This window comes from Protopterus annectens, chromosome 3.part0 (assembly GCF_019279795.1).
Source record: "Protopterus annectens isolate FY-2018-M chromosome 3.part0, PAN1.0, whole genome shotgun sequence".
NCBI lineage: Eukaryota > Metazoa > Chordata > Ceratodontiformes > Protopteridae > Protopterus > Protopterus annectens.
In genome coordinates, this window is record NC_056731.1 from 1,408,398,397 (window position 1) to 1,408,423,844 (window position 25,448).

The following is a 25,448-nucleotide window of genomic DNA, read 5'->3' on the forward strand; positions in this document are numbered from 1 at the left end:
AGATTTAAGTTACAGCAACTTTGTATGATAAAATTCTAGGGTTTGATGTTCACTTATTTGTCATTCTGGATCATGCAGCCCTGTATATGCCATTAAGGGATCGGAGTAATATTTTTGAGAGGCATAACACCTAATTGTCTCAGTTTGTCTTTGTAGTCTGAGACTGAAGAAGCTCATTTCTGGACTTTGACAAGAAATTAAGGATATGACTCTTGTTAATCCTCCACCTCCCCGGATTTTATGGGAGATCCTTAAGGGAATCTTCACAGGGATTTATTTTCTTTCTGTACAAAGCCTGAGAGGCCCACAGGGGCAGTTAAGAACTATCAGAATGATCCTGGATTGTATAGATTAACATATGACATAAGTTCAGAGACCGAGTTAGAATGACTCAGATACAAATTCAAAGCCCTTTCGCCATGGTTAATTTGGAATTTAGCACTGTGACTATATCAGCTGCACACAAATTTAGTGTGCATATAGCTGCTAAGATATGAGTATTGCCGATTCTTATGCATATCATAAGGCTAAGATACTGGAGGTGGTTCAAACCTTCTTATAATAGGCGTATGAGACTCCAACAGATGATCATTCAGATAAGAGTCATACATTTTAAGTAACCTAGCTGTACTGCAGAATACTGTAGAGTAGTAAAAGACGTCATCATTTGTATATGATGTTCTGTTTAATTTTACAAATGTTGCACCTATATGTAACGTGTCTCTTTGAACTGTATCTTGCTTGCACTTGTGTACAACTCACACAATGTGCATAATGTATAATTTTTTAAAAATTTTTTTAAGCATAAAAGTTTTTCAAGGTTTTATATGCTTTCATAAATCTAGTATAGTATAAATGGTAGTTATATAATTTTATATAATTAGAATAATGATTGTAGTACTAAGTTATGAAAGCATTTATCAGGTTTAGTTTAGGATGCATCATTATTTTACGATGTATTATTTTACGATGTATCATTACCATTTATGATGTCAGCTACGATGTAGTTATTTTAAGCGTTTGATATCATATTCACCAGCCTAAGATTCAACACAATATTTATATGAATGTAGAAAGTCGAATTTGGAGTTTAAGGTACATGTTGCGTATATATAACTGTACCTGAAGCCCTTCGGCAACAGTAGCACAACATTTCTAACATTATAAGGAAGTAATGAATGAGCAGACAATACATTTAGTAAGTTTCATTTATTTTCATTATAACAAAACTTTAGTAAATGGTCTATAAGAGCGTACATGTTTATCTGTGCACAACCTGTGATGTTTTAACTATTGTTTACTACTCTTGGTGTCACTTTAAAAGTTTAAACAGATTTTACGGTTGTTCTAATTTACCAATTAACAAGGCTTTAATTGCTTATATAACAGAGTGTTAGTTAGTGGCGTGTTTGTCTTTTCTGATGAAGTTGGGGCAGGAGCCCTGACGAAAAGTGCATGTAAAGTTTCGCACTTAAAGTTTTGAAATTCATTAAACTGTTTTCTTGAACGAAGGCTTTGGCATTATTTAAGCGGACATCACTACTTCCAAGTTCGAGTGTTGGAGGCTTTTTTCTGTGTTCGAAGGAGTTTGTTTTCCATCTTCGCAAGTCTAATTTTTATGAATGCCACCATGTATTTCTATATAGGATTAGTTATGAAGTTACTGTGAGATGTAATTTTCAAAGACTTGATGCATGAGTTGGTGGGGCAGTAGGAAGCTATCTCATTATAACAGACAGTATAGTCTTTTTGACACAACTTTATATCCGACAGTATAAATAAATAAAGACTGCATAAGAACATGTATAAACACACACACACACACACACACACACACACACACACACACACACACACACACACACACACACACACACACACACATACACACACACTACCTTAAAAAAACATAAGCTAAACAAAACCAGGACCTCATATTTACATAAAACATATTACAAGGACCTACTCTCTACCAATGACAGCTTTAATTAAAAATACGGAGTCATCCTATCAACAGCAATATTTTAAAGCAAAAAAGAAAAAAAATCTCTTCTTTATAATGATTACAGTCAATACATTCCAAGTCTTAACATCAGTATCATGATATATACCAACACAAAACATCCAAACTTAAATGAAACGTTATCATGGGGACATGTCCTTAAACTATGATGGCAGGATGTAGTGGTACAAATGTATCAAAAGAAGTCACTTCGGAACCAAGCAATTTTAGGCTGACTGACCATACTCATACCTGGTGTATTAACTCATGGAAGTACTCAAAATAAAGGTTCTAAAAGTGACACAATAGTATGGGCTTATTAAGTGGAAAGCAGGCCTTTAATCTTGCATTTTCAGTTTTGTGCCATTGTTTGACATTGTCTCAGCAGTACTTGATAAGGGACTGACAGTACATGCTGCTGATTACTGCCTTGATAAGGCATTTGACAATGTTCCATGTAACCGAATAATTGGAAAATTAAAAAAAAAGCATTAAGTGTTACTCCATATGTAGTTCATTGTAAAACTTAAGTATCCATGAACTACAAGTCAGGGTAGAAAGCTACTTGCCTCTTCTGGTGGGGTTACCAGGGCAGTCATATAGGACTTTGTACTTTGACCAATTCTTTTTGGATTTCAGATATAATTGGGAAATGGGTCTTGGTTGGGGCCACAAGGTACTGCCCTAATTCATTTATATTATAAAGAATGTCTAACAAATTACACAAATCTCTGCAATTATACTCATTTAAGGAATTTCTGTAATGCATAACCCCTTTGTGAATACATCATTCAACTATTTATTTATATACACAACTATTTTCTACTTCATATCTTAGGAGTCAATCTAAGGTCATCCTCTGGTGGGGATTCCAGTACCTCCAATCCAACCTGGCCATATACGGGAGTAAGTTAGTAAGTAAGTAAGAAATTAAAACGTTATTGCCAGTCAGACTGTACAACCATAAAGTGCACAGCTGAATGAAATTACATTCCTTCAAGCTCATTGACACACAACACAGACCATTACCACAAAAATGCAAGCACATAAATCACATAAATCACATAAATAACATGCAACATCCATATACATAACACGGAGTCCTAGCCAAGCAAAGCTCCATCTCTGCACTGACAAGACCCAGTCCAGTTCCACCGATCCAACAAAACAAACATTCAAAAGTCCAGAACAGCACACATCCAAGCCGACAGTCAAGTCTCCATTGTCCACACTCATCCAGGTCAATGACCACAGTCTCCACTATCACAGTCTTAATCCACCATCCACTCCTACACCAACCTCGTCACCACCAGCAACGATCCAATTCCACCTTCACAATCCACTTGGATCTGGCATAACACCCTCTGAGACCATCCAGCTCTCAGTCTCCACCATCTGCTCCTCCCAACGTGCCTCTCCACATACAGGCCCAAACAGCCACGACCAGGCTAACCACTCCAGCCATTCCTGTAACTCCAACCACTTCAAGCTACCTGAGTTAATCTGCTGACACTATGGCTGCCTCCTGTCTACACTCATCCACAAGCGACTCAGAAAAATGGTCTAACTATGGAAAACAACAAAAACACACAAAATGAACAATGAGAGCTGAAGAGGCCACTGCCACATATATATATATATATATATATACATGTGTGTGTGTGTGTGTGTGTGTGTGTGTGTGTGTGTGTGTGTATGGATGCTATATATATATCATCATATTATCATATATCATATGAGTATATATCAGAACAAACTGAAATTTAAACATAGGATAATCGAGATTCCAGATATTTAGAGCAATCCTTTCAACAAAATTATTTTATTTCTGTAAACAAAATAAATCTAGTTCCAAATCTTCCTTCTCTGAAAGAGACTAACTACAGATCATTCCCTTTATAGTTTTTATTAGGTTCAGCACTTTCACCTATGTGGCCTTCTTCTGATCCAGTTCTTGCATCTAAACTTTCTATGATTATGGTGCATAAAACACGACTGGACTACATACAAGATGTTCCATTACAAATCCCCTACAGTTATGAAGCCTAAACCACAAACTGCTTTAAAATCTTTGGCTTCCGCTAGAGAGCCACACTCTAAAGTCAAATTTTCCACAAAAGAATAACATTTGAAATCAAGTTTACTATATGTGTATTTATATCATCACTTTTTGCTTCTATATTATTGGTTTATCTTCCTCACAACCACCTGTGACATATCTACAGAATTTTGCTTGTCAAGTTTACTGTTCATATAATTTTCTTCTCCAATATTATTGTTTTATCCCCCATGCAAATGCTTGGGGCACACCTCTGGAATTCAAGTCAAATTTCACCTAGTTTGTAATCAGCTGCAAACTTAGTCAGCCAGGAGCCCCTGACGTTGGCATTGACTTCAGACAAGTAGATGCCAAAAATAAGTGGACCCAGCACAAAGCCCATCAGGGACTCTACTGGTGGAATTGACGTGAACTCCCCTATCTTCTTGGGTCCTATCTGTGAGCCAGTTAGCTATCCAACAGGTGGCATGGGGGTTTATACCTAAATTCATGAGTTTGTCTACAATGTCTTATTGGGGGATATTGTGTCAAATGCCTTGGTCAGATCAAGGTAAGCAGTATGCAACATTTTTGCCCTTATCCATTGCTTTGGGCATGTTATTGAAGAAACCCAGCAGGTTGAGTAAGAATGACCTGCTCTTAAAGAAACCAAACTGTGTTGGATCCAAAGTCTGAAGTTTGTCTATGTCATTACTCATAATTTCCATGACAATTCTTTCCATGGCTTTGCATATGAGATATGTCAGACTTATTTGTCTATAGTTAGTGGGGTCTGCATATGGAGCATTTTTGTGCAAAGAGTGACACTTGCATTCCTCCATTCACTTGGCACAAAGACTGCCTGGAGTCTATGGTTAAATAGTTATTCTATTTATACAGATAGGTTGTGTTTTATTTGAGTTAGGAGGTATCTTGGGATACTATTGGGGTATGTCAATATGGTGTTTTTGGCCTTGGAGAATGCATTTAGGACCCACTCCCTAATGATATTTGGGGGAGTTATGTTCAATGGTATTTCATGAGAGATGTTGGGGGAGGGTAAAGCTGTAGCTAAATTTGCCATACAGTAGACTTGCTATAACTTCTGGCTCAGGACAGGTGGCTTCAGTTACAGTTAGTTCAGTACATTGTTGTGTACTGCCTATGTGGTTGTGGACATAGCAGAAGGAAGTCTTGTGATCCTCCTTAGCCTGGTTGGATATTTTTACCTCAAACTTGGCTTTAATAGAATTGATTAACCCTCTGAGTTACTTGCTTAGATTGATGAGGGAGCTTTATCTTGCTGGGTACTGCACTTCCTAATTTTGCTATGATTTTCCTTCTATTATACAACCTATTAATGCTGAGATTCCACCAGGCAGCTTGTTGTTTTGAGTTTCTCCTGTGCTTATTCTGGATTGGTACAGATGTTTCTATGCAGGTATTAACATTATTGCATTGGATGTGTTTGAGCAATTCTACATGGGAAGTGGCATTCTCAGAGTTTAGAGGGGCTTCAGGTTTTGTCATGGTGTCACTTAGTGGTAGAAAGTTTGATTAGAATACTTCCTAAAAGCTCCAGGGTTAGCTGATTTCCTGGGTTTTATTTTTTTTTCAAAGGAGACAGTTTTATGGTCCAACCTTACGATAGAGGACATTACTTGGGGGGGGGGAGTGGACAGAGTGCAGCAGGTAGCATTCTCCCTTTTTTGTAAGACCAGGTCCAGTAAGCTAGCCCTCCCAGTGGCATAAAGTAGCTAGTCCAGTTTGTTTGCATTTACAAAGTCCAGGAATCTTTGGGTCTACATATTTGGGGTAGTATATGATTCCCGGTTCATAGTTGGGTAGTTAAAATTATCCCATGAATATAGTATTGGATTTAATGTGGAGTGTCCACAGTATGCTTAAGTATGCATTGTGGTTTTCTTGGGTCATATAGGGGAATACATAGCTTGCAAGAATATGGTATAGGACTTAGCATGTGGAAATTTGGACATGTAGAAGCTCAAGGGAATCATTCGGTTAGACCATTCTTGATGTGTGTTTGTTTTTGATGCAGATTGAGACACCTCCACTGTTTGTCCTTCCATGTGCAGTAACTGGTCTAAATATGTGAAATGCATTATATCATGGGTTCATAGGTGTATACTAGGCTAATGACCACTAGAGCCCTTATAAGCCTATCTGTGCAGCACAAATGTGACCCACAAATTATTTATGTAGGGGGTGATTTACTGACTGCCTTTGTCCATCAGAGACATAGGAGCCAGACCAGTGCTGAATTTCTTATTACCCATCCACTGGTCCAAGTTCCACATAAATAGGAATAGGGAGGGTCACATTGATGGGAAGCCTGTTACAAAGAATGGGAATTCTCTGAGAAGTCTCTCTGACATGTCTTAGTTATGTCATAAGCAAAACATAGGTCTTTTAATCTAGAAGTTCTGATGTTGTTTGTTTTGTGGATGTGCAAAAGGTTCATCAAAACTAGATCCAGGGATGCCTTGTATGCCAGGCAAAGATCATCTCTCAGAACTTTGTGTGATACCAAGTAAAGAAACAGGGCTTTGAGGCAATCAGTGTTGAACCATGTATTTACTGTCTGTATTCTTTTTGTAAGGAACCTATGTGGACATTCCAGTTTCTGCTGCATGTGTCTAGTCAGGTACAGACCAAAGGTTGCATTATACTCTATGATGGCTCTGATGAGGGCCATGCTCGGTGGTATGGTGACCTCTCTGGAGCTAGATGCCATTCCCTTGCTTATAAGTTGCGCAAAGATGATGGATTAAATTGGGCACATGTAGGTCAAAGACTAGGTTAATATCTGCATGAGTTCCCAGATCTTTTACAACTTTTAGGGGTGTTTTATTGATGATGTAGTTACTCAGGGTGACAGACCTTTCAAAGGTACCATGATGCATTTCCTGGTACTGAGTTTTAAAACATGGCTTTGGCACCAAGCATTTGTTTGTATCAGACCTTCCTAAAGGGTATTGTTATCTTGGTGGGATTCAGTGACTGCTCTGAGTTTGCAATCATCTGCAAACTTGGTTAGCCACTGGCTTTGCCATTGGCTTTGACATCTGAGAAGCAGATGCCCAAGAGAAGTGGGCCTAGCACAGCCCTGGAGGATTCCACTAGTGACTGGTGTCTTTGTGGAGGTGGCTTCTCTGATTCTAATCTCCTGGATCCTACCAGTGGGCCACATAGCTATCCAGCATGTTATAAAATACCTAGTTCTTGTGTTATAAAATACCATGTTATAAAATACCTAGTTCTATAAGTTTATCAACAATGCCCAAGTGTGGTATTGTATCAAATGTCTTAGCCAGATCTAGGTAGGCAGTATACATTGTTTTCCCCTCATCCACTGCCTTAGTGACCTTTTCAAAGAAGTCCACCAGATTCAATATGCATGACTTCCCTTTGATAAAGCCAAGCTGGGATGGATCCAGTGTCTGGAGGTGTCTTATATCATTGTTGATAATTTCCATGATTTTGCAAATAAGACCAGACAGATTAATGGCTCTGTAGTTTCCAGGATCTGTTGAAGGTCCTCCTTTATAAAGTGGGATCACCAGTGCAGTCCTCATTCATGTGGCACAAAGCCTGTTTTAAGACTATAGTTAAATAATGCCTCTAGGGGTTCTGATGAGTCATATTTTAGATTAGTCAGGAGGCATCCTAGGATGTTATCAGGGCTCACTGAGGCTGTGCTGTTGGCTTTAGTGAGTGCAACCAGTACATGATCCCTAGTTATAGATGGAAGGGGTATGTCTGAGTATATTTTGGGGGATGGATGGGGGTAAGGGGGAGTAAAGCTGGAACTGAATATATCTGCTAAGAGGTATACTATATCATCAGGCTTGGTGAATGTGTCTCCATTAAAGACCAGTTCAGCACATTGTTGTGATCTGCCCATAAGGTTTCTGACGTAGCTGTAGAAGGCATTATGGCAATATTTCACCTGAGAGGATATTTTAACCTCAAAGTTGCTTTTCTTGACCTAATTATTCATCTTAATTGCTATTTACTTTGTTGAAAATGTATATATTGATGGGAATCACCCTTCCTGATTTTGCCATATTGTTTTTCCTTTTGTTGTATATCCTGTTTAATTTGAGATACCAGCAGGGCAGTTGTTTTATGAGGCTATTCCTGGGCTTACTTCTGGTATGTACAGTAGCCTCTATGCAGCCATTGACATGGTTGTACAGAGTATCTGAGAGCAATTCAGCACAGGCTGCAGTGTTCTTGGGTTTGGAGGTGCATTGAATTTTGGCAAACCATTACTTAATAACAGGTAATTTGCTTTAGAATAGTTTGTAGCTGGTTTTAATGAGATTATGGAATTTATGAAGGAGACAGCTTTATGGTATGAACTTACCAAGGAGAATGAGACATGGGGGGGGGGTTGCAACATTCTCCCATATTTGTGAGCACAAGGTCCAGTATGTTGGAGCCTCTAGTGGGCATATTCACTATTTGGTCAATGGTGTCTGTATTTACAAAGTCCAGGAATCGCTGTGCCTATAGATTTGAGGCTGTGTAGGCTTCAAAGTTTATAGAGCGGTAATTAAAGTCTCCCATGAGTAGGTTGTTAGGTTGGATGGTAAGTGTGTCCAGTAGGTCCAAGTAAGCAACCTGAGCTTCTTGGGACATGAAGGTTGACCTATAGCTGGCTAGGATATGGTACAGGATTTTGTCTGTAGTGATCTGCATGTGAGGGAACTCCAGCATGTCTTTATGTAGACCACACATGAGGTATGCTTGTTCTTGGCGTAAATTGAGACACCCCAACCTTTAGACCTTGTCTGTGCAGCTGCTGGTCTAAAAATGTGGAGGACACTGAAACCTTGCAATTCCAAGGTACTTTCCGCAGTTTAAACCATGTTTTGCTAACTGCACAGATATCTATATACTTGAATGTGAGGAGGGCTAGGAGGGAATGTAGTTTTTTTTATTTAGGCTCCTGGCACTGAGCTGTATCACTTTAAGGTTCAGTTGAGCTGATTTTGCTATGTCAATTTGGTATTGCCAAAAGAGGCGCTATGAGGGTGGATAATGTTTTTGCCAGTATTCAAAAGCCTAGAGGGGAAAGGTGCAGACCATCTTTGGCAAAGCAATGTGGTCTGTTGACCCTGTCCTCCCAAGCTGACAAATATTGTATCACCTTAAAATGACACCAGAAAGACAGACAGTTGTTGAAATCCATCATTTTTCGCTCATATTGTAGCTTCATCCTCGATGATGGTCCAATGCTGCTCAATGCTAAGCTCATACTAGCCTGAAATACATAGTCTGAACATTCTATAATGTCCCTTCATATAGACCTGGCACATCTTATCTGGAACATCTGGTACATCTCAGGTCATTTACATCCACATGGACTATGGTGGAATGACAGTGGTACCTGTGGCATAATTTGAGTCTGTGCATGATATAGCAGATCCTGGCTCCATATAAGCAACTAACAGTTATCTTCCCCTTGTTCAACCTCATTAGAGGGGCATCAGCATTTCTTACAATGGAGCCCCCTATGATGAGAGTCTTGGGAAGTGTGTTTGCTTCCCTTAGGGGCTTAGTGTTTGGGGCTCCACTGAGACTGACAGTATGTGGGGTGTTGCATGTTGTTTTTCCAGAGTTTCTTTGGGGTTGCTAAGACATAGCATTGACAACGGGTGGTCTAGGTGACCTTTGTTGTTTAGGACTATTGTTTTTAAGTGTCACAGCATACATTAGTCTATATGGGGTGCTGTGTGCTACGTGAGGTGGGTGTTGTGTTTGTGGTTTCAACAACCTGATGTGCACTTGTATGCGAGGGCTTAACCTGTAGGATCATTGTGCAAGTAAACCACTCTGAGTACCTCTTTAAGGATTAGGTAGTTGTCAGTAAACATAAGACAATTGCTACATTGTCTCAAGATGCTGATATCCATCATGTTGGGTACAGAGAAGCTAGGAAATTGCATATCCATACTGTCCGGTCCTTTGATTTGTGAGCTACATTGTGGTGATGTATTGGTGTTAGAAGGCTGTTAAGGGTGCTTTGCTGGTGCAAACTAATAAGGGTGCTTTATTAGGAGAGATTATGCTAAACAGTACTAAATTCCACTAACTCTAAAGTTTAAACAATACTGAAGTGTACTAAATCTGTAGGTTCATAGGTTCATAGATTAGTACTAAGCTAACTGCCCTTGCAAGCCATTTTAAGCCTAGCCAATTATCTCTTGTGAGACTCAAACCCTGCACCTTGTGTTTGTAAGGCAAACACCTTAACCATTAGGCCACCTCCCAGTAGAGGTATTGCCACTCGATGCCCAACTAGCTGCTCTAAGCTTGTAGGCACACAAGGTATTTGCACTATATTGCTGCTTTGCAGTTTACAGTTTTATAGACTGTTCTAAGGGGAAAATTTGCTTTCTAGTTGTTTGCTGCAGTATAGGGCACTGCTAGCCCATCCAAATGTGCAAAATTAATAGCAGCACAGAGAAAACTAGTTAATGAGCCCTCTGGCCAATACAATGACTACACTATGAGTCCGTTCGCCTGTAGACTTTTGAGCACTTGATACTCATCAAATGTTAAATTAAAGCGAGAAAATCTCAAAATATTGCAGTCAGAATACAACATTCTTAATTCCCTCTCACACAAATCATGAAATGCTGTAACCACAGGCATACTAGAAGGTATAACGGTACTACGCCGTTTACATGAAACTCCATTAACGACAGAGTTACCAAACAAAACCTTTAAATTTACATTTCTAATGAAAATCTTAAGGTCTGTGAGCACAGTCACTAGATCACCCTTCGCTGTAGGAATAAAATTAAGCCCTTTATGTAGTATTAAACAATGAGCAGAGTTCAAGTTAAAGGTTGAAAGGTTGAGGATGTCTTTAGTCATTTGCGACTTACTTTGCACTGCCCTAAAGGTCTGTCATTCTTACGTTTGCCTGGGATAACTGTTTGTCCCATAAACGGTTTCCTTCTTGGAGAGGAACGCTCAGTTATAGCCTCTGGCTGTTCTAGATGAAAGCGTTTGCCAGAGAAATTAAATGTAAGTTGCTGTGCCTTCTTAACCACAGTGGAACGCGAGTTAGTCTCTCCGTCTTGCTTGTCACTAAGTTCTGACTGAAAGCAAGCATTCGTGGAGTCTAGCGTAGATGTCACCAAAGTAGGCATGTTCACTTGTAAGTGATTCGACGAAGCTGCCAAAGCCGGTTCATGTTGTTGTGCAATATCAACTGTAGTTTCAGAAAAGCTATCAAGAACATCTAAACTTCTCTTATTACTATGTACTGCAGCATTAGGTTTAAAAGTTTGATCATTTTTCAGCCATGAGAAAATATGACCCCTTTGGAAGTCATTGATATCACGCGTGAGCTTACGCTTCTTCGTTATTTCCAAACGGTCATCCAATGCTTGTGTTCTGTCAAGTAGCTGCTGATATAACTCACCCATAGACGCAAATACAGGCATATCCATTAATTCATTTTCCATATTTAGTATCTCATCTTTAAGTTCCTTTTCGATAGTTGAAAAGAATTCATTCATTAAACTCATGTAATCCAAACTTAACTTGATGTTGAGTTGCTGTCACTGCTTCAGGAGCTCAGGATAAGCGTTCCCATATGAAGGCATTTTGAGAACTCTCAAGCCACGTGGGACGATGCCTTTATCTAGATATGCAGAGAAGCTAAAATGCTGTCATTGCAAGCGTTTATAAGTACCCACTTTTCTTTCAAAAAGATTCAGTTTTTATGAAAATCTGAAACATTCTCAGATTTCGAATGTTCATCACTTTTCGATGTAGAACAAACCGAAGAGGCAAACTGTAGTAAAGGATTAGTCTCATTCATAAACAGAGACTTAACAGAGTTAACAGTCTTCACCACTTCCATGTTAAATAAATGGATAAAGGACTGCAACATGACCCTTTAACTTGTTCTTGGAAATGCAGCAAAAAAAATAACAAAAGAATAAGCTGCAAGGAAATATGAATAACAACCAAAACTGAGAAAAACACACTTTATAATAGCAATGCTTTTGGATAAAATCCTTCCTCAATACTAATACAAACAAATCTAAAAACCAAATGGTTTAAATACAGGTCACTGAAGTCACATGACCAGCAGTCCAAAAATCATGTGACCACAAGTATATAAAACAAATCATTAAAATTAGAAAAATTAGAAAAAACATTAAAAAAAACATAATATTATCGCAACCTAGTGTGTTGCAAATTAACAAGAACAGGTTTCAAGGTAATCATATTATTTAAACCTGGAAAATAGTCAGAGTTCAACCTAAGAATCCATTCATACACTTTTATTTCAAGTAAATTACCACTATCACCACCTCTGGCAGGAGGCCGTATTACATCAATAACTCTAAAGGAGAATCTATGCTCAATACCTGATTCAACTATGTGCTTATACAAGGCATTACTGTCAATGGCCCTTCTAATCTCTGATTTGTGTTCAATGATGTGTTTTTTTTAGCTTTCTAGTGGTCTTACCCTTACTTAATTTTTCTAATTTTAATGATTTGTTTTATATACTTGTGGTCACATGATTTTTGGACTGCTGGTCATGTGACTTCAGTGACCTGTATTTAAACCATTTGGTTTTTAGATTTGTTTGTATTAGTATTGAGGAAGGATTTTATCCGAAAGCTTTGCTATTATAAAGTGTGTTTTTCTCAGTTTTGGTTGTTATTCATATTTCCTTGCAGCTTGTTCTTTTGTTAGTTTTTTTGCTGCATTTCTGAGAACAAGTAAAAGGGTCGTGTTGCAGTCCTTTATCCATTTATTTAACATGGAAGTGGTGAAGACTGTTAACTCTGTTAAGTCTCTGTTTATGAATGAGACTAATCCTTTACTACAGTTTGCCTCTTCGGTTTGTTCTACATCGAAAAGTGATGAACATTGGAAATCTGAAAATGTTTCAGATTTTCATAAAAAGCTGAATCTTTTTGAAAGAAAAGTGGGTACTTATAAACGCTTGCAATGGCAGCGTTTTAGCTTCTCTGCATATCTAGATAAAGGCATCATCCCACGTGGCTTGAGAGTTCTCAAAATGCCTTCATATGGGAACGCTTATCCTGAGCTCCTGAAGCAGTGGCAGCAACTCAACATCAAGTTAAGTTTGGATTACATGAGTTTAATGAATGAATTATTTTCAACTATCGATAAGGAACTTAAAGATGAGATACTAAATATGGAAAATGAATTAATGGATATGCCTGTATTTGCATCTATGGGTGAGTTATATCAGCAGCTACTTGACAGAACACAAGCATTGGATGACCGTTTGGAAATAACGAAGAAGCGTAAGCTCACGCGTGATATCAATGACTTCCAAAGGGGCCATATTTTCTCATGGCCAAAAAATGATCAAACTTTTACACCTAATGCTGCAGTACGTAGTAATAAGAGAAGTTTCGATGTTCTTGATGGCTTTTCTGAAACTACAGTTGATATTGCACAACAACATGAACCGGCTTTAGCAGCTTCATCGAATCACTTACAAGTGAACATGCCTACTTTGGTGACGTCTACTCTAGACTCCACGAATGCTTGCTCTCAGTCAGAACTTAGTGACAAGCAAGACAGAGAGGCTAACTCATGGTCCACTGTGGTTAAGAAGGCACAGCAACTTACATTTAATTTCTCTGGCAAACGCTTTCATCTAGAACAGCCGGAGGCTGTAACTGAGCGTTCCTCTCCAAGAAGGAAACCGTTTATGGGACAAACAGTTATCCCAGGCAAACGTAAGAATGAGAGCCCTTTAGGGCAGGGCAAAGTAAGTTGCAAATGACTAAAGGCATCCTCAACCTCTCAACCTTTAACTTGAACTCTGCTCATTGTTCAGTACTACATAAAGGGCTTAATTTTATTCCTACAGCGAAGGGTGATCTAGTGACTGCGCTCACAGACCTTAAGATTTTCATTAGAAATGTAAATTTAAAGGTTTTGTTTGGTAACTCTGTTGTTAATGGAGTTTCATGTAAACGGCTTAGTACCTTTATACCTTCTAGTATGCCTGTGGTTACAGCATTTCATGATATGTGTGAGGGGGAATTAAGAATGTTGTATTCTGACTGCAATATTTTGAGATTTTCTCGCTTTAATTTAACATTTGATGAGTATCAAGTGCTCAAAAATCTACAGGCGAGCAAAGATTTAGTGATTAAACAAGCCGATAAAGGTGGGGCTGTAGTCCTTATGGATCGGCCTAAGTATATATCTTTAGTTTCTGTTCTACTGAATGATGTTGAGGCTTTTAAATGTATTACATCAATAGATGTTAAAAGATGTATTAGTTATGTCAATATGGTGATCTATGATTTGCAAATTAGTGGTGATATTACTCTGGATTTATTTCATTTTTTTACTGTTTCTTGTCCAATTATCCCTTGTTTCTATGTGCTGCCTAAGATACACACGTCGGTGACCAACCCCCCATGAGACCAATTGTATCGGGAGGGGGGTGGATTACCGAACCTATATCTATATATTTGCAAACACAATTGCAACTATATTTACCTAAATGCACTTCTGTGCTAAGAGATACATCTGATTTCCTTTGTAAATTGCGTGTTTGGTTTAATAGTATTTGTGGTTCCTGTCGACAAAGTGAGTATTTGTTTGTAACGCTTGATATAGCATCCCTTTTTAATGTAATACCACATGATTTTGGTATTGAGTCTATCAGACAATTTTTGATCTCCCAATCTTCTCTTGTGAATAGATCTGTTGAGAATATTTGTTCTCTTCTAGATGTAGTTTTGAGGAACAATATTTTTCTGTTTGATGAATGCTTATATTTGCAACTCACTGGTGTAGCCATGGGTACTTCTGTGGCTAACACTTATGCCAACTTGGTGTTATACCAATGGGAGAAAGCTTATATTTATAATTTGGATAATTCTTTTGTAAGTAATATATGTTTTTATCAATGTTTCGTTGATGATTGTTTTATGGTTTGGAAAGGTTCCCTTTCACAGTTGAATGAATTTGTTCATTATTTAAATGCAACCACCAGTTTCTTGAAATTTAAGATGGATGCCTCTGATAGTGAGATTAATTTCTTGGATGTTAAGATACAACTACATGAGGGTTCTATCCATACCAGTATTCACAAAAAGGAGATAAACTCTGATAGATACATTAATTATTCCAGCATGCATGCCCCACATGTCTTTAAGGGGATTGTTACTTCACAGTTTAATAGAGTTAGTAGACTAAATACTGATGATGCTACATTTAATTTACAGTTGGATGAGATGTCCAAGGAGTTTCTGGATAGTAGTTATGATTCTAAACTAGTTTTAGATTTAAAAAATAAAGTTTTAGTTAATAGGAAGACAATATTGAAGCCAATTGTTCTTGGGGATGATGTTGGTTCTGTTAACCTAGAATGTTCAAAAGTATGTACTAGGTATCTTACTAGTTATAATACCTTGACTTGTTTTGTAAAACAAATAATACAGAGGAATTGGGTTGTACTAATGGCCTCTAGTGAGATTAAAGACATTTTTGGTGACAGGCCTTTTTTCTCATATAGAAATATGAAGTCCTTGAAGAATATGTTATGTTACAAAGATTTTTTCAGGCCTGTAGAGAGGACTTTTACCACTAAGCCCGGCACGTATGGTTGTTTGAATTATTCCTGCTGTTCTGATATTGTGGTTGGTTGCAGTGATAAGTTCAAACATCCTATTAGTGGTAAAGTTTATCAGTTTAATTTTTCTGCCACTTGTGTTACATCTCATGTGGTGTGCTTAGCTAATTATGTGAAATGTACTGCATTCTATGTGGGCAAGACCACTAGAAAGCTAAAAGAACGCATCATTGAACACAAATCGGAGATTATAAGGGCCATCGACAGTAATGCCTTGTAAAAGCACATAGTTGATTCAGGTATTGAGCATAGATTCTCCTTTAGAGTTATTGATAAAATACGGCCTCCTGCCAGAGATGGTGATAGTGGTAATTTACTTGAATTAAAAGAGTATGAATGGATTCTTAGGTTGAACTTTGACCATTTTCCAGGTTTAAATAATATGATTACCTTGAAACCTGTTCTTGTTAAACTGCAACATACTAGGTTGCGATAATGTTATGTTTTTTTAATGTTTTTTTCTAATTTTTCTAATTTTAATGATTTGTTTTATATACTTGTGGTCACATGATTTTTGGACTGCTGTCATGTGACTTCAGTGACCTGTATTTAAATCATTTGGTTTTTAGATTTGTTTGTATTAGTAATGAGGAAGGATTTTATCCGAAAGCTTTGCTATTATAAAGTGTGTTTTTCTCAGTTTTGGTTGTTATTCATATTTCCTTGCAGCTTGTTCTTTTGTTAATGTGAGATACCAGCAGGGCAGTTGTTTTGTGGGGCTAGTCCTGGGCTTACTTCTGGTATGTACAGTAGCCTCTATGCAGCCCTTGACATGGTTGTACAGAGTATCTGAGAGCAATTCAGCATAAGCTGCGGTGTTCCTGGGTTTGGAGGTGCATTGAATTTTGGCAAACTATTACTTAATAACAGGTAATTTGCCTTAGAACAGTTTGTATCTGGTTTTAATGAGATTATGGAATTTATGAAGGAGCAGCTTTATGTTATGAACTTACCAAGGAGAATGAGACATGGGGGGGGGTTGCAACATTCTCCCATATTTGTGAGCACAAGGTCCAGTATGTTGGAGCCTCTAGTGGGCATATTCACTATTTGGTCAATGGTGTCTGTATTTACAAAGTCCAGGAATCTCCGTGTCTATAGATTTGAGGCTGTGTAGGCTTCAAAGTCTATAGAGGGGTAATTAAAGTCTCCCATGAGGAGGTTGTTAGGTTGGATGGTAAGTGTGTCCAGCAGGTCCAAGTAAGCAAACTGAGCTTCTTGGGACATTGAGGGTGACCTATCACTAGCTAGGAGATGGTACAGGATTTTGTCTGTAGTGATCTGCATGTGAAGGAACTCCAGCATGTCTTTATGTAGACCACACATGAGGTATGCTTGTTCTTGACGTATATTGAGACACCCCAACCTTTAGACCTTGTCTGTGCAGCTGTTGGTCTAAAAATGTGGAGGACACTGAAATCTTGCAATTCCAAGGTACTTTCTGCAGTTTAAACCATGTTTTGCTAACTGCACAGATATCTATATACTTGAATGTGAGGAGGGCTAGGAGGGAATGTAGTTTTTTTTTTTTTATTTAGGCTCCTGGCACTGAGCTGTATCACTTTAAGGTTCAGTTGAGCTGATTTTGCTATGTCAATTTGGTATTGCCAAAAGAGGCGCTATGAGGGTAGATAATGTTTTTGCCAGTATTCAAAAGCCTAGAGGGGAAAGGTACAGACCATCGTTGGCAAAGCAATGTGGTCTGTTGACCCTGTCCTCCCAAGCTGACAAATATTGTATCACCTTAAAATGACACCAGAAAGACAGACAGTTGTTGAAATCCATCATTTTTCGCTCATATTGTAGCTTCATCCTCGATGATGGTCCAATGCTGCTCAATGCTAAGCTCATACTATCCTGAAATACATAGTCTGAACATTCTATAATGTCCCTTCATATAGACCTGGCACATCTTATCTGGAACATCTCGTACTTCTCAGGTCATTTACATCCACATGGACTATGGTGGAATGATAGTGGTACCTGTGGCATAATTTGAGTCTGTGCATGATATAGCAGATCCTGGCTCCATATAAGCAACTAACAGTTATCTTCCCCTTGTTCAACCTCATTAGAGGGGCATCAGCATTTCTTACAATGGAGCCCCCTATGATGAGAGTCTTGGGAAGTGTGTTTGCTTCCCTTAGGGGCTTAGTGTTTGGGGCTCCACTGAGACTGACAGTATGTGGGGTGTTGCATGTTGTTTTTCCAGAGTTTCTTTGGAGTTGCTAAGGCATAGCGTTGACAATGGGTGGTCTAGGTGACCTTTGTTGTTTAGGACTATTGTTTTTAAGTGTCACAGCATACATTAGTCTATATGGGGTGCTGTGTGCTACGTGAGGTGGGTGTTGTGTTTGTGGTTTCAACAACCTGATGTGCACTTGTATGCGAGGGCTTAACCTGCAGGATCATTGTGCAAGTAAACCACTCTTATACTCTGAGTACCTCTTTAAGGATTAGGTAGTTATCAGTAAACATAAGACAATTGCTACATTGTCTCAAGGTGCTGATATCCATCATGTTGGCTACAGAGAAGCTAGGAAATTGCATATCCATACTGTCCGGTCCTTTGATTTGTGAGCTACATGGTGGTGATGTATTGGTGAGGTGGGTGTTGTGTTTGTGGTTTCAACAACCTGATGTGCACTTGTATGCGAGGGCTTAACCTGCAGGATCATTGTGCAAGTAAACCACTCTTATACTCTGAGTACCTCTTTAAGGATTAGAGGAAAAATTGCATATCCATACTGTCCGGTCCTTTGATTTGTGAGCTACATGGTGGTGATGTATTGGTGTTAGAAGGCTGTTAAGGGTGCTTTGCTGTTGCAAACTAATAAGGGTGCTTTATTAGGAGAGATTATGCTAAACAGTACTAAATTCCACTAACTCTAAAGTTTAAACAATACTGAAGTGTACTAAATCTGTAGGTATTGCCACTCGATGCCCAACTAGCTGCTCTAAGCTTGTAGGCACACAAGGTATTTGCACTATATTGCTGCTTTGCAGTTTACAGTTTTATAGACTGTTCTAAGGGGAAAATTTGCTTTCTAGTTGTTTGCTGCAGTATAGGGCACTGCTAGCCCATGCAAATGTGCAAAATTAATAGCAGCACAGAGAAAACTAGTTAATGAGCCCTCTGGCCAATAAAATGACTACACTATGAGTCCTTTTGTGTATTTCTTAACTCAAATAGTCCAGCCACATACATCTTGCCACAAGATGAACAAATCCAGTCCTCCTAATGTTAAAACGTAGTAGAAGGGATCCATAGGTACAATGCTGACACAAATTACTTAAACAACTAGTTGGAAATCCTTTGCTGAATGTAATTTCAACACAGTCATACAGCAGTAACAGTGAAAGAAAGAGCAATTTTTTTACAAAAAAAAAAATCTGTGAAATGCACACATAAATGCAGGAAACAGTAGAGATCACTCAAAATATCTTGTGTAGTTTAGCAATCAAAGGTGCTTAACTTTGCCTGGATGGCACTGGATACAAGTAAAATACTTTTGGAAGGAAGGCTAGTACTCCAACATACCGCTCAACTGTCCAGATTTTTACAGAATGTCCAGACTTTTGAAGCATATTTTTGATCTGCTCCTCATAAAATTTGTGGTTTTCTGGAAAATCAGTGAGGATTGAAGTCACTAAATAATGATATACATTTGGGTTTCATACTTTATATCCTTCAGAAATGCATGCTAACATGGGTCCTGTTATTCTAGTGTTTATCTAAGTTAATACGAGCAATATTTAAAATCTGTCCTTATTTTTGTGCCTTTGTCCCCTCATTATCTTAAGCTTTGTCCAGATGTTTTGAGCTCAGAGGTTGAGAGGCATGAACTCCAGGAAAATGAACAGGAGACAATATGTAGTAAATGAGGTCTGCTAAAGAGCAAGATTGGTTTGCTGGGTGGCCACTCAGTGTCATAGAGCTATAGAAAACAATGGGTAGGAAGAGTATATAAAATAGCTTATATAACACTCAATAGCAATGAAAGAGGGAGGGAGGAACTTTGGAAACCAGATTATCATAAGATGTGGGGGGCATAAACACAGCCCTATAAAAGAACAACAGCAAAAGGATGAGAGAGTAGGGAAAACAATTCAAGGAACAAGCAGGCTACCTAGAGAGGCATCATCAATAGTGGAGCTCTTTCAGAAACTTTAGCTTAATATGTTAGTGGGGGATGGGGAAGGCACAGAATGCATGCAGGTAAAGGATAAGCAAAATACAGAGCACTGAAGCACAAACTGAAACAGGGACAATTATCTCGCTATTGAACTTCTACTATAGTTTAAGGCACCAGACAATACAGAAATTTACCAGCAAGACTGCTCTACAAGTGTGCTCTCTACTGCTTTAAACCATGTTTTGGTAAACACATAAACATCTATATTCTCCAGTGCGAGGAGAACTTGCAGGGAGTGGAGCTTCTTGTTTAGACTCCTGGCATTGAATAGTAACACATTTAGATTTTCTTGGGTTTGTTTTGCTATGTAGGAAGGTTTATCAGATTTTCTTTTCCTAAAAGAGGCACTATGAGGGTGGACAATGTTTTAGCCAATATTTGAAAGCTTATGAGGCTAGCCGCATACCTTCCCTGGCAAAGCAGGGTGGTCTATTGACCATATCCTTCCATACTGACATATATTGTAACCCCTTTTAGTGACACTAAAAAAACAAGCAAATTATTAAATACAGTCATCTTCTTTTCATATTGTGGCATCATCCTTGGAGAACACAGAATGCTGCTTAATTCTAGGCTCATACCAGCCAGGGACACAGTGTGACAGCTCCTTTATGTATCTCTTCATATAGTCCAGGGAGGTACCTTTCAAGTTGTTTAAACCCAGATTGCCTATAGTTGAGTCATTCTTTTAATTGTGGTCCAACAAGCAGTGTATGTGTGATCTGTGGATTCTGAGTCATAACCATTTTGTAAGGATCCTTACTCAGCCTGGTGTGTAGGAAATCTATGTGTCTCACAATGGATACGTCTCCTATAACTAAAATATCAGGTTACACAGTGACTTGCTTATGGGCATAGAAGTTGAGATACTGTGAGATGTGTCTGTATTTGTTGTGTGGTATTGTTTTGGTAGAGGGATTTTGGAGTTGCTGAGGACATTTGTGTAGGTGCAATGTTTGGAAAGCTTTTCTGTGGTTCAAGACAATTACATTTAAGATCCTCAGCATATGTGGGTCTATGTGTTTGGTCAGTACTGTGTATGGTGGGTATTTTGTGGACATCACTATTATTCTGATTCCACACACAAAGACAGACCACCAGCACAGAAACAGTTTACAGTCATGCTACTTGGGTCTTTGGATGATGCCCCTCCCTGTTTGTTGCTGCTTATTCCACAATTTATCATAATACCCTGTCCAGTTTGCTTCTGGACACCCTTTCCCCTCCTCTCTAGATTTCAGATACAATGTGCTGAAACCTTTTCATTTGTCAGCAAGTAATGTTTGTCCTGCCCTGCCTCTAGTGACATTGTATAAGTACATCTCTTACATACATTTGTTTTACAAATTAGTTACTTGTCAGTAAACATGAGGCAATAGATATGTTGCCTCAGAATGCCTATATCCAATCTCTCTTTTTTAATTTCTCCAAGTCTTTTGAGTTTCTAATACCATGATGGGAATGGACCCCATTCCTATGTAAAAGTATAATTAAAGTTTATGAAATCAGTATTCTTTCAATCATTGATGTGAGTCAGAAGTGCTCACAATGTGCCCAATAATGAACCCTTCTGCAATTCATAAGGAGTTCCATATACTGGTAACATGTCTAAGTATGATTGTAAATTCCTTTTTACAAGACCCATTGTTCCTACTACTATTAGGACTGTCTGAGTATCCTTCCACATTACCCTCATTTCTGCCTGCAAATCCATGTATTTCATGACTCTGTGTATCTCTGTACATATGACACTGTAGTAACTGGGTATAGCAATTTCAGTGATCAATGCTATTTTTGTCTTCTTTTCATGGGCTACTATATCTGGTTTTCTCGTATCAATTTTTTGAATTGTTGGTAATGAGTGATCCCATGTGATATACACTCCATCATTTTCTATAATGCTTTGTGTCTCATGTTTCCAGTGTTTTTCAGCTACTTCAATGTTATAATGTTTGCAAGATACCCTATGCAACAGTCTTGCCACATCATTATGTCTTTCAGTATACAGTCTTTCTACCATTAGTATATCACAACCAGCAACAAGATGTGCGACTGTTTCTAATTATTTCTTACAAAACATATATTTGTCTGTTAATCCCACATGTTCAGTGGACTTTGTAAACTGATGTGTATGTAGTCCACTATCTTGGGCTGCTAATGTTAACCTTTTGTATTTTGGTTTAAATTCACCTCTAACCATTCCTGGTATCAGTCCTGATCAACATGAGGTTGTTCCAAGAGTTTTGTATACTTGTAACTATATTTATGCATTTTCCACATTTCTTGCCGTCTCATCTGATCCTTTACCTTATAATCTTTCTTTTGTTTTTTGGTAGATTCAGTTGCGGCCTGATTTTTATCTACTTCTGGTATGATCTCCATTCCTGCTTGACATCGATATGCTTCTGCTAAGCAGGAAAGTCATCTTAGAATTATTCTCCTCATGTTTTAAAACTTTCACTACATTTGGATCTTGTGAGGTCAGCAGGTGTGTATGCAGTCCTATGATTGCAGACCTATACATGTAATCAATTTTGAGGAGGCCCATACCTCCTTCAGAACAGGTAATATATAGTCTTGGTATACACTGATTTTTATAAATCATTTGATAAGCATGAAACATCCTCCTTGTTTTCCTGTCCAACCAATCCAACATCTTTTGGGGCCAGTCAATCACTCCAAAACTGTAAGTTAGGACAGGAAGACCACATTGTTTTTAGCTTAGACTTTGTTTCTAGATGTCAACACTGTTTTTAGTATTAAGTTTAGTCTTCTAAAATATTCCTTACTAAGTTTTATTTGCATTCATTCATGCTTTATTGTTGATCTTTTATCAATTCCCAAATATGTATACACTCCCCCTTGCTCAAGTTCTTTTATATCACATTCCTGTCCCAACCTGATGATTTCTTAGTGCTGTAGTTTATCTTGCTTTAAATGCTGCTTTTGCACATTTATCAAGACCAAATGACATTCTTATATCATCTGAAGAAGTTTTGATCACTTGCAGTTGTGCTTTCAGTTCCTTATCTGATGAACTATGCAGTTTTAAATCATCCACAAAAAGAAGACAAGAAATTTCTACACTTTGTTGATTTCTGGGAGCCAAGTTGTAGCCATGACCTAATCTGCTAAGTAGACAGATTAATGGGTTAAGGACAAGACAAAAGAGCAGTGGTGACAAAGCGTGACCCTGGTATATCCCCCTTTGAATTTTTATCTTTGGGATAATAATTTGCAATTTGTCTGGCTTAACTGCAAAGTGGTTTGCCACTGTTTCATGGTTGCTGTAATATAATCAATCAGTATAGGATGTATCTTGTACATTTTTAAGCACTCTTTTATCCATGAATGTGGGATACTGTCAAATGTTTTTGTAGTCTGTCCATACCATACTTAGATTATTCCTCCTGTAACATTTCTCCATTATGACTTTAACAACAAATGATCATTTTTTTCCATATGACTTTTTTATTACCCTTTTGTTCTATTGCCATGACTGAGTCTTCTTCTACATGACTAGAAATTCTGTTAGCAGCAATTTCAGCGTATATTTCATGCATCATCAGAAGGCAGGTTATTAATCGATAGTCTTTTGGGTAGCTTGCAGGTTCACTCTTAAGCAGGAGTATTGTTTTTTCTGTTGTCAGTCAGATTGGTGTTTGTTTGGAGTGCACATATAATTAGTTGTTACACATGACTAAATCTTTATGTAAAGATGTTACATTTTTTTGCAAGAAGTTAGGTCCTGCATTTAGGCATGAGGTTTTCCAGTAGGAGCTTTTCTTAACTTTGTTTCAATCTCTCTGGCCAATACTTCATCCCATTTCATATCCTGTATATTTAAACTTCTTATTTTTTTTTTTTTACTTCTTCTGTAAATTTAGCATCTTTGTTATGTTCCGCAGAATCTTCATAGATATTTCTCCAAAATGTATCAATCCCTTCATTTTGGTGGTATTTCAATTTCTTTTACCATGTTTCCCACTTCTCTATAAAATGTTTTTGAGCTATCAATAAATTGCTTATTTTGTATTTTTCCTTTATATTTATTTGCCTATTTTCAACGTTTTTCTGTCTGTGCAGATAGTTTTAGTTTATTATTTGCTATAGTGCATGGTAGATCATGGTCTGGTCTGATACTGTCCATTGCTTTTATCACATCTATCTTTCTGAATACTTTTGTTGATCTGTTCCCTCTTCTGTACTCTTCTAACAGTGACACTTCTTGGCTTATTTTCTTTATAGTTTTATCAGATTGATACTTCCATGATGGCATTTGATTTCTCCATTTCCTTTCCCTTACTGCCGTCTTTTCTTGTGGTAAGACTTTATCTGTTATTAATTTAGCTGCTCACTAATAGATCCTATTTACTTCTGTTATATTGCATGAACATCTATGAACAGTCCTAATTGCTGTGTTCATTTGTTTTATCAAGCGTCTAACTTTTTTGGGTTTTATTGACTTTCTGTAGTCCATTTCTTTCTCTGATCTTAATATGTCTGTCCATTTCTATTAAATCAAACAACTCTTCTCTTAGAGCATTTTCTTTTAAAATGAGGGCACATTCTTTGTTCTCTATTTCCTGTAGGCATTCTGCAAAAAGTTCCAGACCATCTTCCTGTGCCAGACTCTCTTTAGTTTCATCCTGTCTCATCCATTGCTCTTCCATATGGGAACTCACTGGACTGTCACTCCACAACATTCACTGCATCAGAATTGCCACAGTTTCCTGTTCCTCTCCTTGCTGTACAACGCTTACTGAACATTTGTACTGATTTCCTATGGAAGGCTCCAAAGTATCTTCATATGGCAGCTGATGACTTCCCACTGCACTGGTGTCTCATTAATTTGAAGAGCCGTTACTTCATCCTGCTATGATGCTGTCACAGTTCGATTTTCTACACTGAATCCTTCACTTTGAAGGTACTGCATGACCTCAGCTCCTATTTCTTTAACTTCACCATCACTAATCCTGGTTTCTTTCTCATTTTTTGAATTGTAAAATTTTCCATATCCAGGTGCCTTTGCCATATTTCTCTTGTGCTGCACTTTATATATCAATTAGTTTTGCTTTCTCCTTTGCATAAATACTGCACCATATTAAATCTCTTTTTCTTTCCAATGTCCATATTCCTTCTTCAGATTTCTCCTGTTCCTACTGTTTCTCCTTACTTGGTGAATTTGTTGTTCCATCATGCTGTGTTAGACTTTCTACACTAAATCCTTCACTTTGCAAGCCTTCCATAAACACAACTTCTATTTTTTTTAACTTCTACTTTATTAAACTTCTGTTCTTCACTCCCTTTTTATGCTCTTATATTTGTATTGTGAGACTGTCCATATCTGTATACCTTTGCCTGTATTTCTGTTTGAATACCTTTGGGGCTACTTTGTTGTATCAATTAATTTGGCTTTCTCCTTTGCATAAATATTGCACCATATTAGCTTTCTCTTTCTTTTCCAAGTCCATATTTCTTTCCTATACCTTTCAAAAGACTCTAGATTTTGTTCTTTATATT